This window comes from Lycium barbarum, chromosome 2, assembly GCF_019175385.1.
Source record: "Lycium barbarum isolate Lr01 chromosome 2, ASM1917538v2, whole genome shotgun sequence".
In the NCBI taxonomy this organism is placed as follows: Eukaryota; Viridiplantae; Streptophyta; class Magnoliopsida; order Solanales; family Solanaceae; genus Lycium; species Lycium barbarum.
In genome coordinates, this window is record NC_083338.1 from 8,578,924 (window position 1) to 8,602,148 (window position 23,225).

A 23,225-nucleotide genomic window follows, 5' to 3' on the forward strand; every position below is an offset into this window, starting at 1 on the left:
GTACAAGTCTTTGTGTAGATTATAGAATTCTCAAATAAAATCTACTAACAAACAAAAGTTTATCACTGCATATTAGTGTTCATGTGAATTTGATTTCATCTGGATCACAACAATGTTTTATGCGCCAATTGTGCCTCAAGTCTCTTCTTCTAATCACAGGATATACTAAAGATAAAACAATAGCACATACGCATTTCAAAGATTAATTAGATAGTATAATTCAGGAAAATAAAGGAGTTAACAGTATTGGTGGCTCTCGCTCTGATTTTGAGAACTCATGAATATTTTGTCATCTTCAATTTGATCTTTCAAGGTCCATTGCTAGGTAATGTTTCTTTTTGCAATTTTTGTTTTTTTGTTTAAAGTATTTGTATTTGTCCATTCTATATACTCCCTCCGTCCCACTTTGTTTGATGGTTGATCAGTTTGGAGAGTCAAACAACTTTTTCGTGATCAAGTGAAAGTGGCAGCCCAAAAAGAGCATATTTAATGTTTTTCTTGTGAACCATTTGAAAGTTATTAAGGATTCAGAAAATACAAAATATAGAGGGACGTGTCTTCAATTCCTTTTACAGGGAAAATTAGCAAAATATAGGCAAGTACAGTTGTCGACTCACATGGAGTGACGATTATTTAGTAATAGAACTATTAATCATCACGATATAATTTTTTCTTTTTGATTTCCGCCAAAGCTGAATTTTGAACGATACCAGAATATATTTTTTCTTTGGAACTGATCCAGCGTATCAATGCCTTCCATTGAGAACTAGCCCCAAATTTAATTCATCAGAAAACTTGAACATTCTTAAGCATAGAGATTTATCAGTCTTGAGCAACTTTCTCGATTACCTCAAGATTTGGGTTAAAGGCTCAAATGTTTTCATGTTTAGAAGTTATATGCTTGGACTTTTTGGACTTTAGAGCAATCTGTATCTATTGAATTAACACCGTAAGAATATTTAAGCAAATTAATCATATCATCAAGGACAGACTTAAATAGATAAGCATTTAGCTTGCTATTGAAATTACTTGACGTCATTAAGAAAAAAGATAAGATAACTTCATAAATTTATTAACTGAACTTTTGTAGTCGAATCCAATTAGCTAACTAATAATTAGGCCGAATATGTAACAAACTATTAATATACGAAAACTCATGTCTTTATTCATAGGGTAATGAATCTGCAATTTTCAAAAATGAAGGATTAAAGTTAAGAGCTTTAAGGATGAAGGAGGTAGCAAATACATCGATATATAAAAAATAATCTCCTGAAAGATAAAGATCGAGTGGAATCATGGATGTTACACACTAATATCTTTTCTTGTGTTTATTTATTCTAGTAATAATTTTGTGTTCCAATTCTTCAACCATCCTCGAAAACCATGCTGAATTTTGGGTTGACAACATTATGTATATTATGGAGAGTACAACAATTAGACCACAACTGTAACCCATGAGAAACGCCTGCCAACTGATTATTGCTAAATCTCCTTCTTCTCCTTGATCTATCTCAACTGGAGTTGTCGCTTGTGGTACCCCATCATCACCGCCACAATATTTTGAGAGTGGATATCCACGTAACCCATCATTCCCTTGGTATGAATTGTTCTCAAATGTATCAAATTTTTTTCCTTTTGGTACGCATCCAACAAGATGATTTTGAGAGAGATTTAAGACTGCAAGAAATGTGAGGGTTGCAAGTGTTTGCGGAATTTCTCCTCCAACTTTGTTGAATGAGAGATCCAATGATTCAAGTACAGATAAATGTTGCAGGGATGTTGGTATAACACCTTCCAAGCCATTGTGAGATAAGTTCAACGTACGAAGCCCAACGAGATCTCCAATAATGCTTGGAATATGACCTTCAAATCTATTCCTTGAGAGATTGATAATTATGTTTGTACTCATCAAAACTCGAACAAAAACAAGATCCAATCCCTTTGTTGTTATTGTCAATGAATTATCATAACTAGAAAAATCAATTCCTATCATGATCTTATCAATTTCTTTCATGGCATGGAAATTCTGAAAAAGATTTACTGGTAAATTCCCACTAAATTCATTGGATGAGAGATCAATAATTCGAAGTTGTGCAAACAAATTTCCTGTCCTAGAAGTTTTAATGGGCCCCTGCAACTTATTGGAAGTCAACTTTAAAATCACCAAACTCGGTAGGGCTCCTAACCATTTTGGGAATGTGTCATTCAACTCATTGTTACTTAAATCAAGAGCTTCCAAAATTTTGCAATTAATCAAAGATCGTGAGATTTTTCCCTCTAGCTTATTCTCATGCAATTTAATGATGTAGAGTAGGTTTCCAATGCTAAAAGTTGTATTAATTGTTCCACTAAGTCTGTTGTTGCTTAAATCCAAAACCAGAAGTTCACTTATCTCACCCAAGCATTGGGGGATTGATCCCTCCAAATTATTACTTCCCAAATCTAGCATTGACAATCTTTTCAAATTGCAGATGGTTGAAGCAATATGTCCACTGAGATTATTTTGAGAAAGTAGAAGATGAGATAGGTTCTGATTGTTTAGGAGCGACTTTGGAATAGGGCCTTCCAACTGATTTTGTTTTAGATCAATGGAAAACAATGATTTGGACTTGAACTCCTGAATTTTTCCACTGAAATAGTTGTTGTTCAAGTCTATGTAATTTAGTGATGGAAGGGAGAATATCCAGGATGGTGTAGTTCCATTCAAGTGGTTTGATGACAAGTAGAGTAATCATAGGTTTTGCAAACCACTTACATTGGAAGGAATTGGACCAGTTAGAGAATTGGATGAAAAATCTAGCCATTCAAGTTGCGTCCAGCTTCTGTTAAAGGAGAAAAACTCAAGTTGTCCATCAAAGTTGTTATATCCAAGTAATAACTTCCTAAGCTTTCCAAATCTCAAGAACTGGGAGATTGGTCCTTCGAGATGGTTATTGGAAAGGAACAAATGCTCTATGTGGGTGAGATTCCATAGAGATCTAGGAATGGGCCTTGAGAGATCACAATAACTCATGTCCAAGTCATACAGTGAAGTTAACTAAATGATTCAAGTATCTTACCGATAAAATTCATGCCATTGAGATATAAATCCATGAGTGATGCACTGCTATTCCATTTGGTCATTGGAAACCTACATGTGAGCTGGGTATTGTACGATAAATGAAGAGATTTCAAGTTGGAAAGGTGGAAAACTCTTTCGGATAGTATCCCATGTAACCGTGTGTCTGAAAGGTCCAAAGTTGTTAAAAAAGAAGAGAAATTTAGAGGAATGGTGGAAGAGATGTTGACAGAGTTAAGGTCAAGCTCTCTTAATTGGGTCAAGTTTTTAAGGAGAAGTTCAAAATTGTAAGGTCCAAGTCTAAGCTCATATGGATAAAGAGTCCAGATACGAAGAACGTATAATTTTGACAAATTAGAGATTTCAGAAGAAATTTGACTTGAAAAACTTGAACTTGATAGATCAAGATGTGTCAAGCTAGAAAATCCACCAAATTTAGGTGAAATGTGAGATCCAGAGAAATCATTATGAGATAAATCAAGCCTTTTTAGATTGGAGAGTCGAAAGAGGCTACTGAATGAAACTTGCCTTGAAGTTGGCTGCAAGTGAGATTAAGCTCAACCACTTGGCCTGTTGTCTTGTCACAATAAACTTCATCCCATGAGCAACAATCTCTGCTCTTGTTCCATGTAACTGTTTTTGGATAACAACCAGAAGAAGAAGAATTTATGGTAAACATGTGCTTGAATTGAAGAAGAGCAAGGGCTTGATCTTTGGGGCACAAATGAGATGAAGATGAGGATACAAGTTGAGAGAGGAAGGCATATAGCAGAAACAATGATAGTTTTCCAATGCCCATTTCTGCACTACAAAGATACAAATCTAATTGAAGTTGGTAGAGAAGAAATCTTTGCTCTATTCAATAATTTTGATGAAGTATACTGCATTGCTTTTGTAGCAGTCAATTCCAAAAGAATGAAGAAATTATTAAAAAAGAAAAAGTTACACATTATTATTTATTCATGTGAAAGCTAAGAGGTTACAACAATTTTCTATTGTTTCACTTTTCTCTCCACTTCTTCTCTTCCTGATGGTGCATAATATATAATTTTCTATTGTTTCACTTTTCTCTCCACTTCTTCTCTTCCTGATGGTGCATAATATATAATTTTCTGTTGTTTCACTTTTCTCTCCACTTCTTCTCTTCCTGATGGTGCATAATATATAATTTCAACTTGCACCATGAATTACACATTTCTTTTGTTAGTTTTGTCTTTATGTGACTGCAAAATCTTCTTTTTGACGCCTTTTTAGCGCACTATCACTACTTTTGTCAATCGAAAATAGTGAAAAGAAATACAAGAGTTTCACGTCGTTCACAAGTCAATGTAAAAGTCTTTGTGTAGATAATAGAATTTTCAAATAAAAGCTACCAACAAACCAAAACTTTATCACTGCACAGTGTTCATATGAATATGATTTTTCACAAAGTCGTACAACTATTGGTCCTGCTCAACATCCTAATAACAAGAAGTTGTTAGCAAGCTGGAAAAAAGTGGGTGCACTTTATTGCATTTTTGTTAAAAAAGTTCTTTAGAGGGAGAAACGGAGAAAAATTATATGCAAACATGTTGGTTTATCAGGATCTTTTTTCCGGTGATGAGCTCCTCTCACATTCATTTCCCTACACAGGACTTCAGAATGGAGCGCTCTCAGAAGTACAAGGGAATAGGGTCGTTCGCTATTGATGTAAGGATCACGGTGCAAATATACCTCTCAACTTTGCTATTTAGAGCAAATATACCATCATTAAAAAAGTGGTGCATATATGTTAATGGGAAGTAGCAGGTACCCGTGGAATTAGTTCAGGTGCGCGCAAACTAAGGTCGACACTAATGCTATCAAAAAAAGAAAAAGAAAAAGAAAAATTGAAGCAGCAACCAAGTTCCTTCTGTCAAAGCTCAGTGACCTTCAATATAAATTAACACCGCTTGATGTAATCGAGTAATATTTAATCTTCAAAAGCAGGACGTGTTGAACCAAAAAAAAAAAAAAAGATTTCCATTGTGCTGAATTTGTTTAGTGATTAGGACTTAAAAAAGAAGAAGAAAGAAACATAAAAGTGGGATCAAGTGAAAGTAGCAGCCACTCCAAAAGCATATGTTGATGTTCTTTTAAAAAAGAAACTTTGGAACTTTATTATAAAATAGGACAAACACAAAGAGCACGGGGGAGTAAATTAATACCTCTGCAAATCAGAGTTTAGAAAAGGTGACATATCTTAGATTCTTTTTACATATAAACATAAAACATTAGCAAAATATAGACAAGTGTGTATATGGGACATGGCATATTCACTATACAGTTCTGCGTACAAAAACATAACTGAACAGACTATTCCTCAAACTGCTCACACCAAAGGCTTTCAATGGATTTGGAAGCTTCGAACTCCTAATTAACAAAATAAAACTCTTCCTTTGGCTTTGTTATCTCCACAACGTTTGAATTGTTGGAATCGAAATAGCAGGGCCTCACACGGAAGCTAACAAAGAAACCTTAAACGATGATAACAAAGGAAAATTATAAAAAGACTCATAATATATTAAACTCATTTGGTCATCAATTGACCTACATATGATTGACCATTCATATATCACATATTATACTAAAAGTGGGAAGCTCCTACCTTCAAAGTTGGATTACCGTTTTGCCCCTGCTGTAAATTAAAATGTAATAAAACATAAAATATCTAATATAATAATAATATTGAATGAAATTCTAATTAAAAAGGATGAGTGAATAAGAAGATCATAAGTCCTATTTTAATGCTCCAGATTCATTTCCTAAACGTTTGAGGACTCTACCCCATTCCCCTCTCACCTTTTTTTCACCCCATATTGCACACGGGATAAATTAGACATATACTCTTAGCACTAAGGAAGTACATCCTTGGGATAAAAAAAAAGTCTACTTATCCTTTTTTTTTTTTTGGATAAAAAAAAGAGTTCGCTTAACAAATCAAGAAAGAATTAATCTTGTTTTTTCATATTTGCCACTATTAAGTGTTATATGATCAAATCTCATTGCCTATTTAATTAGAGGTGGTTTAGTCAAATTATCTATTTTTGTCTAGGAGTTAGTATTTTCTTAAAGGGTGTGCAAATAGCTAAGTAAACTCTTTTTTTTATCCGGAGAAAGTAATATTTAAGTGTGGGTGAAAAAAAAGTTAAACAGTCCTAAAATGTAAATGTTCTTTCTAATAAAGATAATAAAAAATGAAAAATTAATTGAATTTAAGACAAATGTGGGACCCATTCACATGCTTAGCTTTAAGTAAGACTTTTGATTTTCTGGCAATTTTTTACCTAAGTTTGAGGGAAAATCCTCTAAACGCATGACCAGGGGCGAATTTAGATCAGTGGATGGGGTTCAACCCCCATACATTCGCGCGGATACGGTATTTACCTTGGAAAATTCAGTAAAGATATAAGAAATATAAGTTGGGAACCCATTAATAATTGGGTTGTTGGTTTAGTGGCAGAGAATTGACCCTTTTATCTTTGCTCCTCTTGGTCAAAGGTTCCCCTTGGTCACTTGTAGGCTTTTTGTTTTGTCTCTTTTTATTTTTTTAATTTGAGATGGGTGGGAACCCACAAACTTCAAATCCTGAATCCGTCTCTGCGCATGACCATACTAATTAAATACATACAGAAGTAATTGAAATTTATTACAATACTTAAATACACAAATAAATGTCCACGTAAAATTAAAAACTCATACTATCCAAACTTGTGTATCTTAAGAACTTGAAGAGTTGTGCATAATTAATAAATCAATAATTGATTCTTCTTGAATGGGTACATTAACCAAGGTTCTCTTCTTTAATCTTAAACTGAAGAATTTGAAAAGTTGCAATTGATGAATATATATAGATATATATATATATATATATGTATATATAGATATATATACATACATATATATATATATATACATATAATCTTGTAGCTTAGTTGGTTGGCTACCTGAACTCTCACCTTGTTGGTGAGGTTTCGAATCCTCACATTGTAATCCCCTTCCCCAATTCCCCTCCCCCCACCCCTTATGTAATAAAAACAATTTTTTTTTTTTTAAAAGAAGAAGTTTGTGGGTTCGCACCGCTCAGGTGCACAGGCACCTGACCAGTGTCAAGCTTGAGGATTGGACTGTGCGCGCACCAGCGACGCTCAGCACCAGGCGAGGGACTGTCATGTCCGTAGCCAACCCCAGGTGTGTGTGCAGACAAGAGCCAACATATGAAACATGCCATGAGTGCTGGGACTATCATTAGGCTGGCTCGTAGTCCGCCTGGACTACGAGCGTCGTACGGGCCATTAGTGTACCGCTGACACTATGAAGGAGGCGGCCCGTGACAGTTGGTATCAGAGCACAGAGATCATATCATTAGTACATTATTGAAGGTCAGTGCAGAATTCCTTTCAAGGCAGGAAGCGATGTTCTTAATGCCAATCAAGTCAGCGAACCCGATGCCACTGACTAAAGGAGATTGGTTGTATTCAGTTTCAGTTAGAATCAAGTCATCAACCATGAACCATATTTTTCAAAATCAGGTCATGCCACAACCGTTGTTTCCGCCATCGGTTGCATAAGGTGATTTCATGTTGAAGCATCCGAATTTCATCGACGTACCTTCAAGGATGGATTTCACACAATGAGCACTAATTTCAGAGGGATTCCATTCAGACAATTCTGGTCAGCAAGTAGCACCATTAGGTTATGCTGCTGGGGATGCGTCCACATCCGTCATTGTTATAAAAACTCTGTTGGCAGTCGGTTAGCAGCTTTATTCAGCGAATCATGGACTCGCTAAAACATCAGGTAGAGACGGTGAGTGCATGAAAAACTTGCCCAGTCAAGGTGTCTTGTCCATGTACATAACAGCTGCATCTTTTCGAGTGTCCTCGATGAAAGGTGGACCATAAACATTGCCTGAGGGCGCACAGTTGCGGGAATTACAACATTAGACACCTAGCCATCATAAAGGTCGCAAGCAATGGGAGGCGAGTCCCTCAACAACCATGTCAAAATCCAATGGGCTTATACGCCTACAGCAAGGGGCAAACCCCCAGCTTGTGATCGTCAGGGCTGCATGTTACAGGAGGCGAGCTATCGCCAATAACCTATCATCATACCTATCATCATGGAGGGGGAGAAATCTCCAACTTTGAGCTCTAGACATTGGGTGATACCGAGCTACAGCGGGGCGCGCCAAGGAGCCGCGACAACGTAAGGAAGGACCTATCAGCAGGCTTCTTTGCGGGAAGTTCATATGTCATAATTAGCAGGTGGAACCATCCACCACATTTGTAATAGAATGCCAAACCAGTTAAATGGAGAGGCAGAATCAGGAGGAAGCCGAACTACCACGTAGGGAGGCAAGGTCATTAAAGAGTCGAACCACTGAGCGTGGGGAGGCACATGTCGCACATTGTGTTGTTAAACCGACACACGGAACAACACCAAAATTAGGCTGATTGCATGGCGGGAGACATTGCAAACAGTCACCAATGCACGACGCGTAAGTTAGGCATTTCATCATGCTGAATCACCAAAGTGAGGAGGCAAAGATCATTGAACAACATAAGAGTGGGGAATAGCTAAGCTTCAAGTTTGAGAATGTGATCTATCCAAAGGATAACCAAAGGATACCGAACAACCAGGACGGTAACATAGGTACTACACTGGAGAATCGGGCATCAAGCATATGAGGATCAATTTGAGAACAAAGACCTATGGTCACGCTTGTATGAAGCTATCTCCCCTCGAGCAGAGAAAAATTAAGTACTCACCAGGAGTATGCTCCAAGAGTTCTTCTCAGTACCACATGGTACCAAACATATGAGTTGCCGAAGATGCCATGGTGCAGCATGGTCTTTCCAGAGGCCATATTATATGCAGATTGGTTTAGAGTTGAGCTTCAGGCAGCCACCAATGCCAGGACATAAGCACCACCAGGGCATCGGCTCAAATTGCAAGTCACTCCGAGTCATGATATCGGTAGTTGACCTTGCTTATACACCCAACAAGGTGAGTTGCCACAAGAGAAGAGGGTCCCTAACAGCATGGTTGGCGAGAGCGCCACACCAAGGGATGCCCACAATGGCCATCAGGCTATCATCACGATATTGTTGCCATACCAAGGGATGCGCATATGAGTCATCAGATCATTACCAGACATAGGGTCATCAAGTCATCGGCAGACATAGGGTCAACATACATACGCCCTCATCATCGGCTATCAGGCCGCCATCATCATCGGCCAACATGCCGTTCTCACATCATCGACCAGCAGGTCGTCCTCCTATTATCGGCCATCAGGCCGCCATCATCAGCTATTGCCCACCAAGGGCTCACCCATCGCTCTCCTAGAGCGTCATCGCCCGACAAGGGCTCAGCCATCATCCGCCGAGAGCTGCATCGCCCACCAAGGGCTCAGCTATTGCCTGCCAAGGGCTCGGCCATCGCTCTCCTAGAGCGTCATCGCTCGATAAGGGCTCAGTCATCATCCGTCGAGAGCTGTATCGCCCGCCCAGGGCTCAGCTATCGCCCGCCAAGGGCTCGGCCATCGCTCGCCTAGAGCGCCATTGCTCGCCAAGAGCTCCATCGCTAATGTATCACCAAGCTATGAGGACATCTTGGAACATCGACATCAGAATTTCAGTACTACCGCCACCCATGTGGGGGAGTATTCGCCCATTGCGACAGCATTGGGTCCATGCATTTCCAATTGGAGAAAGATCTCCCACAAGCAAAGCAAAGAGACCGCACCAAACATAGTGGGGGTTGCATGTGCCACATCAAGGTGTGCCAATCCTAAACCGGGCTAAAGATACAAAGGAAGCAGTACATCAACTGGCTGTAAACTAAGTACTTCAGTCGGGAAAAGGTCTCAGATGTAAGTTACCAGTCGGAAGCAGACTTCCAAAACGAATTTGCCATTTTGCTACAATCATCATGTGGCTAGCAAGAGTGCCACCACTCAAAGTTAGGCCACCAGAGGATGCATCAGTTGCCGTGAGGATCATGGCGTGGTTGACAACGAGGTCACCACGAAGTTAGCCACCAGAGGGTGCAAGCTAGGAGGCGCTTTCCATGTGAACACCGGGAGATGAAGTGCAGAGGCACGCTTGGGAAAAACTTGGGGGAGCAGTGCACGGGCACGACTCCATTTTCAAAAAGAACACACATGGGTTGCGAACCCACAGGATTTAGGGTCGTGATGTAAACCCCCGAGGGGTCAAACTCCGGGTTGTCGTTGGCGTTATGAGGCATCGGGGACGATGCCTAGCTTGAGTGGGGGAGAATGTTACGGGCTACCTTCATTGTGCCTTGGCGCCCGTAACCCTGCACGCCCCGAGCGGGCCAAACGAGTGTCAGCCGCGCAGGCAGTGCCAGCCGCACAGGCGCGCAGGCAGTGCCAGCCGCGCACAGGCAGTATCAGCCCCGCAGGCAGTGTCAGTCGTGCGGGCGACGTGCACCAACATGGGTTCCGACGGACGGGAGTCCACAATCATCATAGATATGCCCCATTCCATATCCTAAGAGCATCAAGGAAGTTTAGAAAGGATATGAGATGAGCCCACGGGTCGTCAACGCACGAGCGACCCCGTGTGAGCCTGAGTGTCAGTCCCGAGCGTTTCCGAGCCATGGATGGAATCTTGGGATTTCGGGTGAACACACCCTTCCTAGGATGTTATTGAATGTGCTTACCAAGTTTGGCGTTAGTTGAACATCATTTACCTAAGGGCTTGACTTAGCCGAGCAGTGTCAGCGTCAAAGCTCCCTAAGGCCATATCGCGTTCCACGAGCATGGGAATGAGATGAAACTTCATGGAGGAGTGAAGGAAGTCAAGAGAAAGAGTTAGGAATAGACGGCGCCTCATTTGGAGTTCGAATCATCGAGAAAGGCTAAGTGTGATTCTCGGGCAGAATCATGTCTAGTGCTAAAACTTGGGCTTTTATTTTTATAGCATATATAAGGGGGGCACAGGTGTCTCAGCTCAGCCAGCCTCCCCCGTGCGTGCCACCATCAAGCGGCACCAAGTGAGCATCCTTGGGGGCCAACCTCAAGGGCCTGCCTAGGCATCCTCAAGGGCCTGCCTAGGTACCCATACGAGTCACGCGACTCTATGGGCGGCGCTCGGCCACAGGCCAGCGTTAGGCGCCCAATGAGGGCCAGAGGCTTGACGTATGGACCGACCATGCCCTGCGGGCTATCCTTGAGAATGAGAAAGTCCTCCGTGCCGATTGAACACTCGAGGCACCTCTCATACGAACCTCGGGTGTTGACTTGTGAGCTTGGCTCAGGTTCAGCCTAGCGAGCAAGGGTCCGTTGGCCTAGACGTGCAGTCGTGGGGCGACGCTGCACCATGCAAGATGGAAGTATGTCGCGAGGGCCACATTTAGCAAAGCCTCATCATAGGCATACCACAAAGGACACACATGACACAGGCCAAGGATTCAGGAGTTGCCCTACTCAGGCGTCGCACCGCTCAGGTGCACAGGCACCTGACCAGTGTCAAGCTTGAGGATTGGACTGTGCGCGCACCAGCGACGCTCAGCACCAGGCGAGGGACTGTCATGTCCGTAGCCAACCCCAGGTGTGTGTGCAGACAAGACCCAACATATGAAACATGCCACAGGGGTATACTAGCAAGGCAAGGTCAAGGCCTTGACATCGACCCAGCGGCACCGCTGAAGCTAAGCCTCCAAAGCCATGGACACCTGATCGTGCCATGAGTCCTGGGACTATCATTAGGCTGGCTCGTAGTCCGCCTGGACTACGAGCGCCGCACGGGCCATTAGTGTACCGCGGACACTATGAAGGAGGCGGCCCGTGACAGTATGTATGTATACATGTATTACTCTATGTATAATGGATTGTGGTACCAACTGACCAGCCGTTGGTGTTGATGTCTATATTGATATCTGAATTATGAGATTGATCTACATATTTATGATATACTGGTATTCATCCCTCTTGGAATTTCTCTTATTTACGACAAGCTCCATGATAAGTATATGTCTCTATGTGCTCACTGCTCTACTATACTATATACTGGAGTACCTCCATTTTGGGGAAGATTCATCCAACTATCTGTCTACAAATAATAGTTTGTTGTTTAATCACTACGCTTCCTTTCTTGTATATTATTGTTAATATATTTTTTTGACTTTATAATCGATCTCTTTGTTATATGAAAATCTATCATGTTGTTACTTGTGAATAAATATTTTAACTATATAGAACCATGGGTTTGGATCCATGCTTCGTCATCCGTTCCGTTAAAAAAAAAGTGTGGGCCCCATACTAAACACCAACCAATATTAAAAAAAAAAGTGGAACCCACCATCTCCAAACTCACGAAAAAAAAAAGTAGACCCCATATTAACAAAATCAAGCAATATAAAAAAAAAGTGAATCCCATATTAAAAAAATAAACAATGTCAAAAAAAAAATTGCATCCCATATTTAAAAATAAAATAATATTCATGTAATTTCCAAAGTATCTCATTAAATCAATAATGATGGATTCATTGCCACATGCGTATCAACTCATTAGTGGGAGCAAATGAATATATATATATATATATATATATATATATATATATATATATATTATCACTAAACACAACTACATACGCATAGATACACTATAATCCAAATTGTTGGGCCCATGCGCAGCACGAGCATACGCCGTCTAGTCCTAAGAGAGACTGGAGAAGAAAGAAGCATCAAAGAAGAAGAACAACAAGAAAAGAAAAACCCCATTGAGAAAATGTTACTAATGCTCTTCATCTTCATTACATTTTGAAACTTATTTTATTTGTTTTTGTCTAGGAAGAGATGAAGGCAAAACTAAAAACCACATGACTTAAAAAGATGACCCATAAGGCAATCAATCTAAATCAATCCATCGATGATGAAGATAAATACCGGAAAGTTTAATAGCAAGTCAAGTTCATCCCATGCCATTGGGTTAGTTCAATAATTAAGATCAACATTCATTTTCAAAGATTGATATTTTCTTTTGTTTTATAACTGTAACATAATGTTTAATAATATTTTTCCTTATCAAAAAAAAAAAGTTTAGTAATATTTGTGTAATTAAAATTATATAATCAACGATATCGAATCCATGTGTGTGTGAAGGATGATCGAGAGTCTGGAAAACACGTAATTGCTCTTGATATTTAAAGAAGGTGCTGGATAAACTCTCTGCGGTAACATAGTTTCTACCCTCCTCAGACCCCACTTGTGGGATTACACTGGGTATGTTGTATTTTTTTATTTTTTTCGGGCAGATGTGAAAAGTTGGATGATTGTGTTGGATCTTGTTCAAAAGAATGACACCAGAAACTACTTGTCACTATTCAAGTGGGCGTTACTACTAGCAACCGGCAAATTTCTATAGATTTCTCTGAAAAAATTGAAAGACTAATCCACACCCCGCTTATAGCTGAACTGTGCAAGCATTTGTAATGCCCGAAAAAAATGAAGGGCTGCACTGAGTTGGACTATTGAACTTTATAAACTTAGAAGTTGCTAATTCCTTATCAATTGGCTTGTGAAAGAAAAGCTAACGCTAATTTTGTGCAATTTCAGGAGTGGCTTTAGAAGCATGGTCCATTCAATGATGCAGATGTCGGCCTTATCACTCGACGGAATTTTAATTTCTCTCAGCTCAGATCTGTTGTCAATAAATTAAGACAGATGGGTGAATAAAAAATTGTGCAATGGGTGGTCCTGCTTAACATCCTAATAGCAAGAAGTTGTTAGAGAGCTGGAAAAAAATGGGTGTATCTTTGGGCATGGTTCAAATGATGATTGGTTCCTCTTGACCTCCGTATTCTCCTCCTCTACTGTGTTCTTCAGAGAGAGAAACAAAGAAAAAAAAATTGCAAACAGAACTTGAGAATGGATCGGAGTGCTCTGGGAAGTGGATCATCCAGAGTGCAATTGATGTAAACAACGGGGGCGAATCCATATGCTGAAGGTGCAGATAAAGACAAAGGTGTCGATATTGGTGCTGGTGAGAGCATACGATTTTCACCATTAATACTAGTCGTCTGAAATTCAAATTCGTGTGCTTATGTCGGTTGGATTTGTGTGCTTTATGTGGATTGATTGAAGAATCAACACATATACTTAAGAAGTAAGAAGCTCTATAAAATGCAAACCTTGAAGAAAGAACTCCTCTTTGCCTTCTCCTCTTGATCCTTGATTGAAAATGGAGGTTGTTGAAGTTTTCTGCAAAATAAGTTGCAATACACCATAAGACGATACGAGCTAGCAATATCTAGACATATAAGCTTCAAAACTAAAGGCACAACTAGGATAATACTACGAATATCACTCAAATGATCTGAGCTACATAAGATAGTGAAATAAACACATCTATGATAATACTATGAAGTAAAACATGAACTTCGGGACCAAGCTTATACTGCGAACCCTTTTCTTTTGATAACAAAGAGTGATTTTTAGGACGTAACGATTGCAACCATAAGTTGATAATGAACATCGGAAGTTCCTTTAGGAAAATCAACATAGCAACAAAAAATTCCTTTAGTAAAATCAAAGCTTTTCCCTTTAGCCCAAAATTTGTTCAAATCAGAAAGAAACTAATTAAAATTTTACCCACTTCAAGTGAAGGACGCAATATTCTAGTTTGATGAAGACCCACCACAAAAAATTCAAAAATCGGTGCATGCAAAAGCTAGTAGGAGTTTTTTTAAACATAGATTGAAAGATCTAATAACAAGATCCAAAAATTATTCACTTTAGAATACTTACATACGAAATCAGAGACAAATTTGGGCAAGAATTGAAGGACCCAATATGAAGATCCAAAAGTTATTCACTGTAAGTTTTGGTTAATAGAGAAAAACTAAACCTCTTAGTGAAGATGACAACGGAGTCGAAGTGAATGGCTTGTTACTTTGCTGAAATCACCGAGAAATTAACTGAGTCGAAGCTTAGAAGAGTCTAATTTTGGGGAAAGTAAAGCTACTTTGCTGAAATGTAATGGGTCTAATTTTGGGGGAAGCGAAACTATTTTGCTGAAATGTAATGGGGTCAAATTTTGGTGGGAAACTAAAAAGTAGTGAAAATTTTTGGGGCCAAAATTAAAAAGTTGCCTAATTTTGTTGTTGTGAGGGAAACAAATCTATCACAAATTTATATATTTATTATTAATTGTCTTGTTATTATATTTGTAACGGAATATTCAATCCGTCACAATTTTTATCACGGATTTGTGACAAATAATTGTCATTTTTTCTTAGCAGCCTTAATTTGTGAAGAAAATATGTCCGCCACAAAAATCATATTTAAAATTTGTCACAAATTTGTCACAAATCCGTTACCCTCAAATTTTTTATGGGAAAAAAAAGTTTTTTAAATTTTTTTATGTATGAAAGGTTGATCCATCACAATTCCATCACAATTCTGTCACAATTTGTGATAGAACTGCTCCGTCTCAAATATTCCGTCACAATTTTGACATTTTCTTGTAGTGTTAGCCAAATCTTTTTCATTTGTTACATTAGTGACTAGTAGATGTGAGAAGTTTTCTTTCGCTATCCACTAACCTCCTGTTTAGCAGTGCTATACTAGATTGTTAGTGACTAGTCATAGAGATGTGAGAAGTTTTGCTTTCGCTATTCACTGACCTCCTGTTAGCAGTGCTATACTACATTGGTACTGACGTTCGTGTTGTTATGGAGCAATATTCATTAAAAGAAAAGAAAAAAATGATGATTGGTACTTGATCCACTAATTCACCCCTTCACTTTCTTAATTTTTTATTAACAATAATTCACCCCTTTACCTTTTCTTTTCACGTGATTTTCTCTTCGTATGTTATACAAGATCATTTACTTTTTCAGCTTATCTTACATCTCTTGATCACTTTTCCAATAGTAATTTTCCCTTTATTTCCCTTTCCACGTATTCTCTTCTCGTATCATTAAACTTTTGAGATAATCAGCACACCCAGAATTTAAACTTATGGATTCTTAAAACGATCTCAATTTAAGTTATACAACTCATTAGATTTACAATTAAATAGTACAGATATTTAATGAATTTCTTAATGTATATATAAAATCTGGGTAAATGTAACTGAGTTCATGTGAACCGGTAACCAACGTTGTAAATATGATACTCATCCATCTGCCCCTGAGTATTGATTAGTGGTATAAATAATAAATTAATCTACCTTGATGTAAACCTGAACCCAAGTACATTGAACTAGCAGAAATCTTCAAAAAGCAGGCGTGTTCAAGAAAAGAAGAAATGGAGTTATCAGTTTTGGATTTGTTTTGTTATTAGGACAAAAAAAAAAAAAAAAACAAATAGTGAGATCTAGTGAAACTGGCAGCCGAAAAAAGTGTTTTTGATGTTTTTCTTAAACCGTTTGAAATTTATTAAGAAATAGGAAAAATACAAAAAGTAGAGGTGATTTAACCAATATCTCTGCAGATCAAAGTTGAGAAGAGATAACTGTAGACAATAAAATTCGAGTCGAGAAAATAATAATCAAGACAGGAAAATATCGCAACAATCTTTGTATTTGATTTCGGAATATGAATGTTACAATCTCTATGATTCCTCTGATTCGTCTTTTCAACAATAATTTCAAGGGCTTTTGAGCTTATTCTTGAACTTGATGGATTTGATCTTGACTTGTACTTGAATTCAAGGGCTTTTGAGCTTGATCTTGAATCTGGTAGTCTTGATCTTGAACTTGTACTTGGATTCAAGGGCTTGAAGCTTGATCTTGAATCTTCGTCTGGATCTCTAGAACTTCTAGAGAAATACTTGAATGCTTGAATGCTTTTAGCTTGTAGAGAAATCTGTAGCGTTTGATCCACGAGCTCTCTCTTGCTTCTTGTTAGAATTTCCTGTCCTTTTTCTGAATTATGAGACCCCTATTTATAGTTGTAGGATGAAGGAGTTGTGATAAGGGCAGACTTCTTTCGACCAATCAGAATTAAGCTGACATGTCGATATTTGATTGGCCAGAACATGTCACTTGTATACATGGCGCATCTTCATTGGCCTTTGATTTGTCTAGGCATGCTGCATCATGTTGACACGTGGCATGACCCTATAGGCTCCTTTATTTGACTTGACGTGCCACGTCATTTGACATATGGCATCAATTTGGGCCTCTTGAATAAGATGACATCTTGGGCTTGACAAAGTGGACTCATCATTTGTAGCCCAATTAAATGGACTAGTCCAATGAAATTGGACCATTACTTAAATCCATATTTATTGGACTTAAATAATTAACCCAATTATATTAATCTGTAATATTTATTTGGACTAATATATCTTGAATTTACTATAATCCGAATTTCTTAAGGATTTAAATTCAATAAAATTTCGTTATCTACAAATGTCCCCTACTTCAAGACTTGTCAGAGTATAAAATCATTAGATTTTTTGGAGACTAGTTTTGAAGTATCTGTGGAGTATTAAATTGACAACTTCGAATACCCCTGAACAATTGTATCTGAGTTTAATTGCATGCATTTCCCCTTTTGTCCTTTTGCAAATAATTTTCCAGTGAATTGCATGCATTTCAACTTTTTGTATTTTAATTGCATGCATTTTATTTTTTGGGCCTATACTCACGTAAGGCATCTTCACCAAGCAAAAAAAAAAAAAAAAACGCATGCAATTTTGCTGGGTCCCATGTGTTCCTTTTTGACTCAAATTGAAAGACCCATTTTTTTCTTCCCCACATTTGCATTGGACAGGGATTTAGTCATTCACACCTTCTGAGACTCTATATCCGAATTGCCCTTGGATTAGGAGTATTCAGGTCATTCCCCATCTATAATTAGGAGCACTTTTCTCCATTATTTTGACATTTGGCATTCTTGATTCACGATGGGTATAATTTTTTTTTTTTACGTGTTTTCTTTTGTCTTTTTTTTTTTTTTGTTCAAACAATAATGAGTTCTTGTTCAAGAGAATGACTCATGCATGAAGAAGGTAATATTGAGGCGCAAAGGGATGGATTTTCGTCCCCGCCTTAAGAACGGTAAGGTAATCTTACGGCGCAAAGGGATGGTTACTCGTCCCCGCCCTAAGAACGGTAAGGTAATCTTACGGCGCAAAGGGATGGTTACTCGTCCCCGCCCTAAGAACGGTAAGGTAGTCTTACGGCGCAAAGGGATGGATACTCGTCCCCGCCCTAAGAACGGTAAGGTAATCTTACGGCGCACAGGGATGGATACTCGTCCCCGCCCTAAGAATGGTAAGGTAGTCTTACGGTGCAAAGGGATGGTTACTCGTCCCCGCCCTAAGAACGGTAAGGTAATCTTATGGCGCAAAGGGATGGATACTCGTCCCCGCCCTAAGAACGGTAAGGTAATCTTACGGCGCAAAGGGATGGACACTCGTCCCCGCCCTAAGAACGGTAAGGTAATCTTACGGCGCACAGGGATGGATACTCGTCCCCGCCTTAAGAATTTAGGGAGTTCATTTGTCAAGGTCTTTGTACCTATGGATATACGTCCAAGTCTGCTACTAATAACTTCTCTTGTCCTTTGCAACTTGAAGAGATGGTTTACTTCAAACACTAAACTTCCTCATCCACCAAACTAAGGTATCTCGTAGTTGAGACTGAAGATGGCGCGGACCAAACTAGATTCTTGATTCATACCATACTATCTGGGCGATATGCGAGTCCGTGACCTTCTTTGAGGAATCCGCTTCATATAGCAAATTGGACGTCGGAGAAAACCCAAAATTCTAATCGATCATCCAAGATGTGGTCACTCCAAGCACCAAACCATCATCATGCCAACATTGTGTCTGCGCTACCATGCTTAGCTCGTCGTATAATCCCATATAGATCATCCCAGATAAATCCAAGAATTTGGCTCTACATGCTGAAACGCCAATATTTCTGAGATTCAAGCAGTCTCGCCAAAAAAATTCATATCTCGACGTAGGGGCGTTGAAATCTCGAGCCGAAAAATTCCTAAGAAACTAGACTCATAAATCTAGCTTGTGTCCAAAAATAAATGTCAAAAAACATATAGATCATCCCAGATAAATTCAAGAATTTGGCTCTACATGCTGAAACACCAATATTTCTCAGATTCGAGCAGTCTCGCCAAAAAACTTCATATCTCGACGTAGGGGCGTTGAAATCACGAGACGCAAAATTCCTAAGAAACTAGACTCATAAATCTAGCATGTGTCCAAAAATCAATGTCAACAAATATATATATCATCCCAGATAAATCCAAGAATTTAGCTCTACATGCTGAAACGCCAATATTTCTCAGATTCGAGCAGTCTCGCCAAAAAAACTTCATATCTCGACGTAGGGGCGTTGAAATCACGAGCCGCAAAATTCTCAAGAAACTAGACTCATAAATCTAGCATGTATCCAAAAATCAAAGACAAAAACAATCTGAATAGTTCCAGATAAATTCAAGAAGTTGACAATACATGCTAAAACGTCAAAAGTTTCAGATTTGCGTAGTTTCGTCGAGAAAATTCATATCTCGATGTACGAACATCAAAATCATGAGCCGCTAAATTCTCAGGAAACTAGACTTACTAATATAATATGTATCCAAAAATCAAAGTTGAAAACCCTCTGGATCATCCCAGATAAATTCGGGAAATCCACCTTAGATTTTTTATTCCAACTTGAAAACTTGACGGATTTGAAAGATTGAACTTGAAGGCTTGCTGGATTCTAAGACTTCAACTTGCAGATATGGTGAATTTAAAACTTTAGCTTGAAGACTAACATATTTGAAGGCTTCGCCTTGCAATCGCGATGGCTTTGGACTTCAACTCAAAGAGTTGCCGGATTTGAGGCCTTCAATTTGGAGACCAATGGTTTTGCAGACTTTAACTCCTTGATTTAACCACTTGCTAAGAGATTACAATCATTCCATTGGAGAAACCCATTTGTCATGAATATTTGCCTTCGTTGGACTACTAATATTTAGTGAAAGTCCAAACTGAAGCAAAAGAATGCTTGTATGTACGATCTCCATTCGCCTGGTCAGGCGAACTTCATTTTGAACAACGCATAGGGGGGTGCGTTTTTTTTTTTACTCATGCGACTGAACTTAGAATAAAACTCTAAGCGCCTACGTACCTCGGTGAAGAGGATCAAGTCATACCGTAGTTCAGAAAAATGAGTTTTTTTATTTTTTTTTATTTTTGTGTCCTAACTTTTGCCTAAGCCGCCTCTTGCGAGAATTTCAACCTAGCGGACATTTTCTTGGGCCGTGCACAGTTTATACTCTTGCGGGCCAGGAGTTACATGCAGTTTATGCTCGTGCCTTAAGGAGCATCATCTTATTTTAAGGATAGTACTTCTTCAAGAACTTTGCGTTGATAGGACCGATCCTCAGGCCATCCGCATCAACAAGCTTGTAAGCGCCACTTGAATATGCTTCTTGTACGACATATGGTCCATCCCATTTTGAGGTGAATTTTCCCCCAGACTTATGGGAAACGATGATGGGTATTCTTACTGCAAGGACTTGATCTCCCACTTGGAAGGACCTCAAGCGAACCTTTTTGTTGAAGGCACGAGATAGACGGGCTTGATAACATTCAAGATTTTGTTGAACCTTCAACCTTTTCTCATCAAGTGCTTCTAACTCTGCTGGTCGCAACCAAGCATTTTCCTCTTCGGTGAGCTCTTCTTGAATAGCAAGTCGTCAATATGGTATTTGGCGCTCAAGTGGTAGGACTGCTTCAACTCCATAAGCAAGCGAATATGGTGTTGCTTGTGTTGGTGTGCGGTAAGTCGTCTGATATGCCCACAAAGCTTCTTCCATTCGTTCATGCCAATCTCGTTTGGACTTGGAGAAAACCTTCTTCAACAAGTTACACAAAGTTTTATTGAACGCTTCAGCTAGACCATTGGCGGCAGCATGATACATAGAAGATTTACCCTGCTTGAAGCCGAATAGATCACAAATCTTGTTCATCAATTTGTTATCAAATGGCTTGCCATTGTCCGTCATTATATAACGAGGAATGCCGAAACGGTAGATGATGTTTACTCGGATGAAGTTCGCAACATTCTCCTTCTTCACTTCTTTAAGAGCGACAGCTTCGGCCCATTTTGAGAAGTAATCAGTTGCAGCCAAGATGTACAAGTGTCCACCGGAAGATTTCAGCAAAGGACCAACGACATCCAACCCCCAAGCGTCAAATGGCCAAGATGCGACGGTCGGGTGTAACGCTTCGGGAGGCTGATGTATAAAATTCGCATGAAACTGACAAGCCTTGCATCTTCGAGCATAGTCTAAGCAATCTTTCACCATCGTTGGCCAATAATATCCCATCCTTTTTATGTGGAAGTGGAGCTTTGGTCCAGATTGATGTGATCCACATACTCCTGAATGTGCTTCTTGCAAAGCTTGGACTGCTTCATCCTCCCCCAGACATCGCAAGAGTATCCCCCCAAAAGATCTTCTATATAAGGTATCCTTATAGTAAAGGAATCGAGGTGCACGACGACGAGTCTCAGTTCTTCTTCTTGAGTCTTTTGACAGTATCCCATAACTTAAGTAGTCAATGATAGGTTGTCGCCAGTCTTCCTTTGCAGCTTCAGAAACAGCTACGAGATGCTCAAGCTCGCTTTCCACGCCTTCATCCTCATTTGACGGAGGTACTACCCATTTTTGACAGATAGTCATTTGTGTTTGATCTGGAAAAGTAAGCGCTGAAGCTAGAGCAGCTAAAACATCAGCTTTCTTATTTTCCCTCCTAGGAACATAAGAGTCACATCACCAAGCCATCCTATTAATTTCTGAGCATAACCATGATAGGGGAGTAATTCAGGCTTCTTGACTTCGTAGCTTCCCGAGAGTTGATTAATCACCAATTGAGAGTCACCAAAGACTTGCAACTGCAAATGCTTCATGTCGACGGCCATTTCAAGTCCAAGTATTAGTGTTTGATATTCAGCAACATTGTTGGAACAATGTTGTGTCAAAGTAAAGGAGTATGGTAGAACTTCTCCCTGCGGAGTAACAAACACCACACCAGCACCAGCTCCATCACGTTGTGCAGCACTATCAAAGTACATTTTCCATGGAGATTGAATTTCAACGACCATTACATCTTCGTCGGGAAGTTCATCAGTTAGCTCCCAGTCATCAGGTATCGGGTGATCTGCTAGGAAGTCTGCCAATGCCTGTCCTTTTACAGGCTTTTGAGGGATGTATGTAATCTCAAATTGTTGAAACTGGAGGTACCACCTCGCTAGTCGATAACTGAGGACTGGTTTTGACATCACAAACTTGATGGGATTTGCTCTGGAAATGAGGTTAACACTATGAGCCTGAAAGTAGTGCTTTAGCTTTTGAATCGAGAAGACTAGCGCCAAACACAACTTTTCAATTGGCGTGTAATTCAGCTCATTAGGTGTCATCATTCTGCTCAAGTAGTAAAGAGAATTTTCTTTCCCTTCGCTATTCTCTTGGGCCAACAACGCTCCAACCGACCTCTCTTGTGATGAAATGTACAGTATCAATGGTTTTCCAGGTACAAGGGCTACTAGAACTGGAGGCTTCATTAAATATGACTTGATATTCTCGAAGGCATTAGTACATGCTTCGTCCCACTTGAAAGGGGCGCCCTTCTTCATGAGACGACTAAATGGTTGGCACCTCCCAGCTAAATTTGAAATGAATCTCCTAATATACGCTAGCTTCCCTTATAGACTTTTTAACTCATGAATATTTCGAGGCTCGGGCATTTTCAAAATCGCATCAACTTTGGCTTGATCAATTTCGATTCCTCGATGTCGAACAATGAAACCAAGGAATTTTCCAGAAGTAACTCCAAAGTCACATTTCAATGGATTCATTCGAAGTTGATATCTCCGAAGTCGCTCGAACACCATTCTCAGGTCTTGCAAGTGGTCGCTCCTCTTTCTTGATTTTACCACCAAGTCATCCACATAACATTCAACATTTTTGTGGAGCAAATCATCAAAGATATTCTGCATAGCCCTTTGATATGTGGCACCAGCATTTTTCAAACCAAAAGACATCACTTTGTAACAATAAATACCCTTGGGTGTACGAAATGCAGTAAGCTCTTCATCTTTTGGTGCCATGCGAATTTGGTTATAGCCGGATGAACCATCCATGAAAG

At 39.4% G+C, this 23,225-nt stretch overlaps 1 long non-coding RNA gene and 1 pseudogene across 2 annotated transcripts; both read right to left on the reverse strand.

Annotated features, from left to right (window-relative positions):
- Positions 1-1,241: 1,241 nt before the first annotated feature.
- LOC132626065 (receptor-like protein Cf-9) lies at positions 1,242-4,264 on the reverse strand (annotated as a pseudogene).
- Positions 4,265-4,472: 208 nt separating this feature from the next.
- On the reverse strand, positions 4,473-15,206 carry LOC132626066 (uncharacterized). Of its 2 annotated transcripts, XR_009577065.1 has the most exons (4): positions 14,856-15,206; positions 14,240-14,309; positions 5,685-5,711; positions 4,473-5,553 (listed from the first exon to the last, which is right to left on the reverse strand). It is a non-coding gene; the product is annotated as an uncharacterized LOC132626066 (long non-coding RNA). The 2 variants fall into 2 exon arrangements; XR_009577064.1 differs by lacking the exon at positions 5,685-5,711.
- Positions 15,207-23,225: the final 8,019 nt, after the last annotated feature.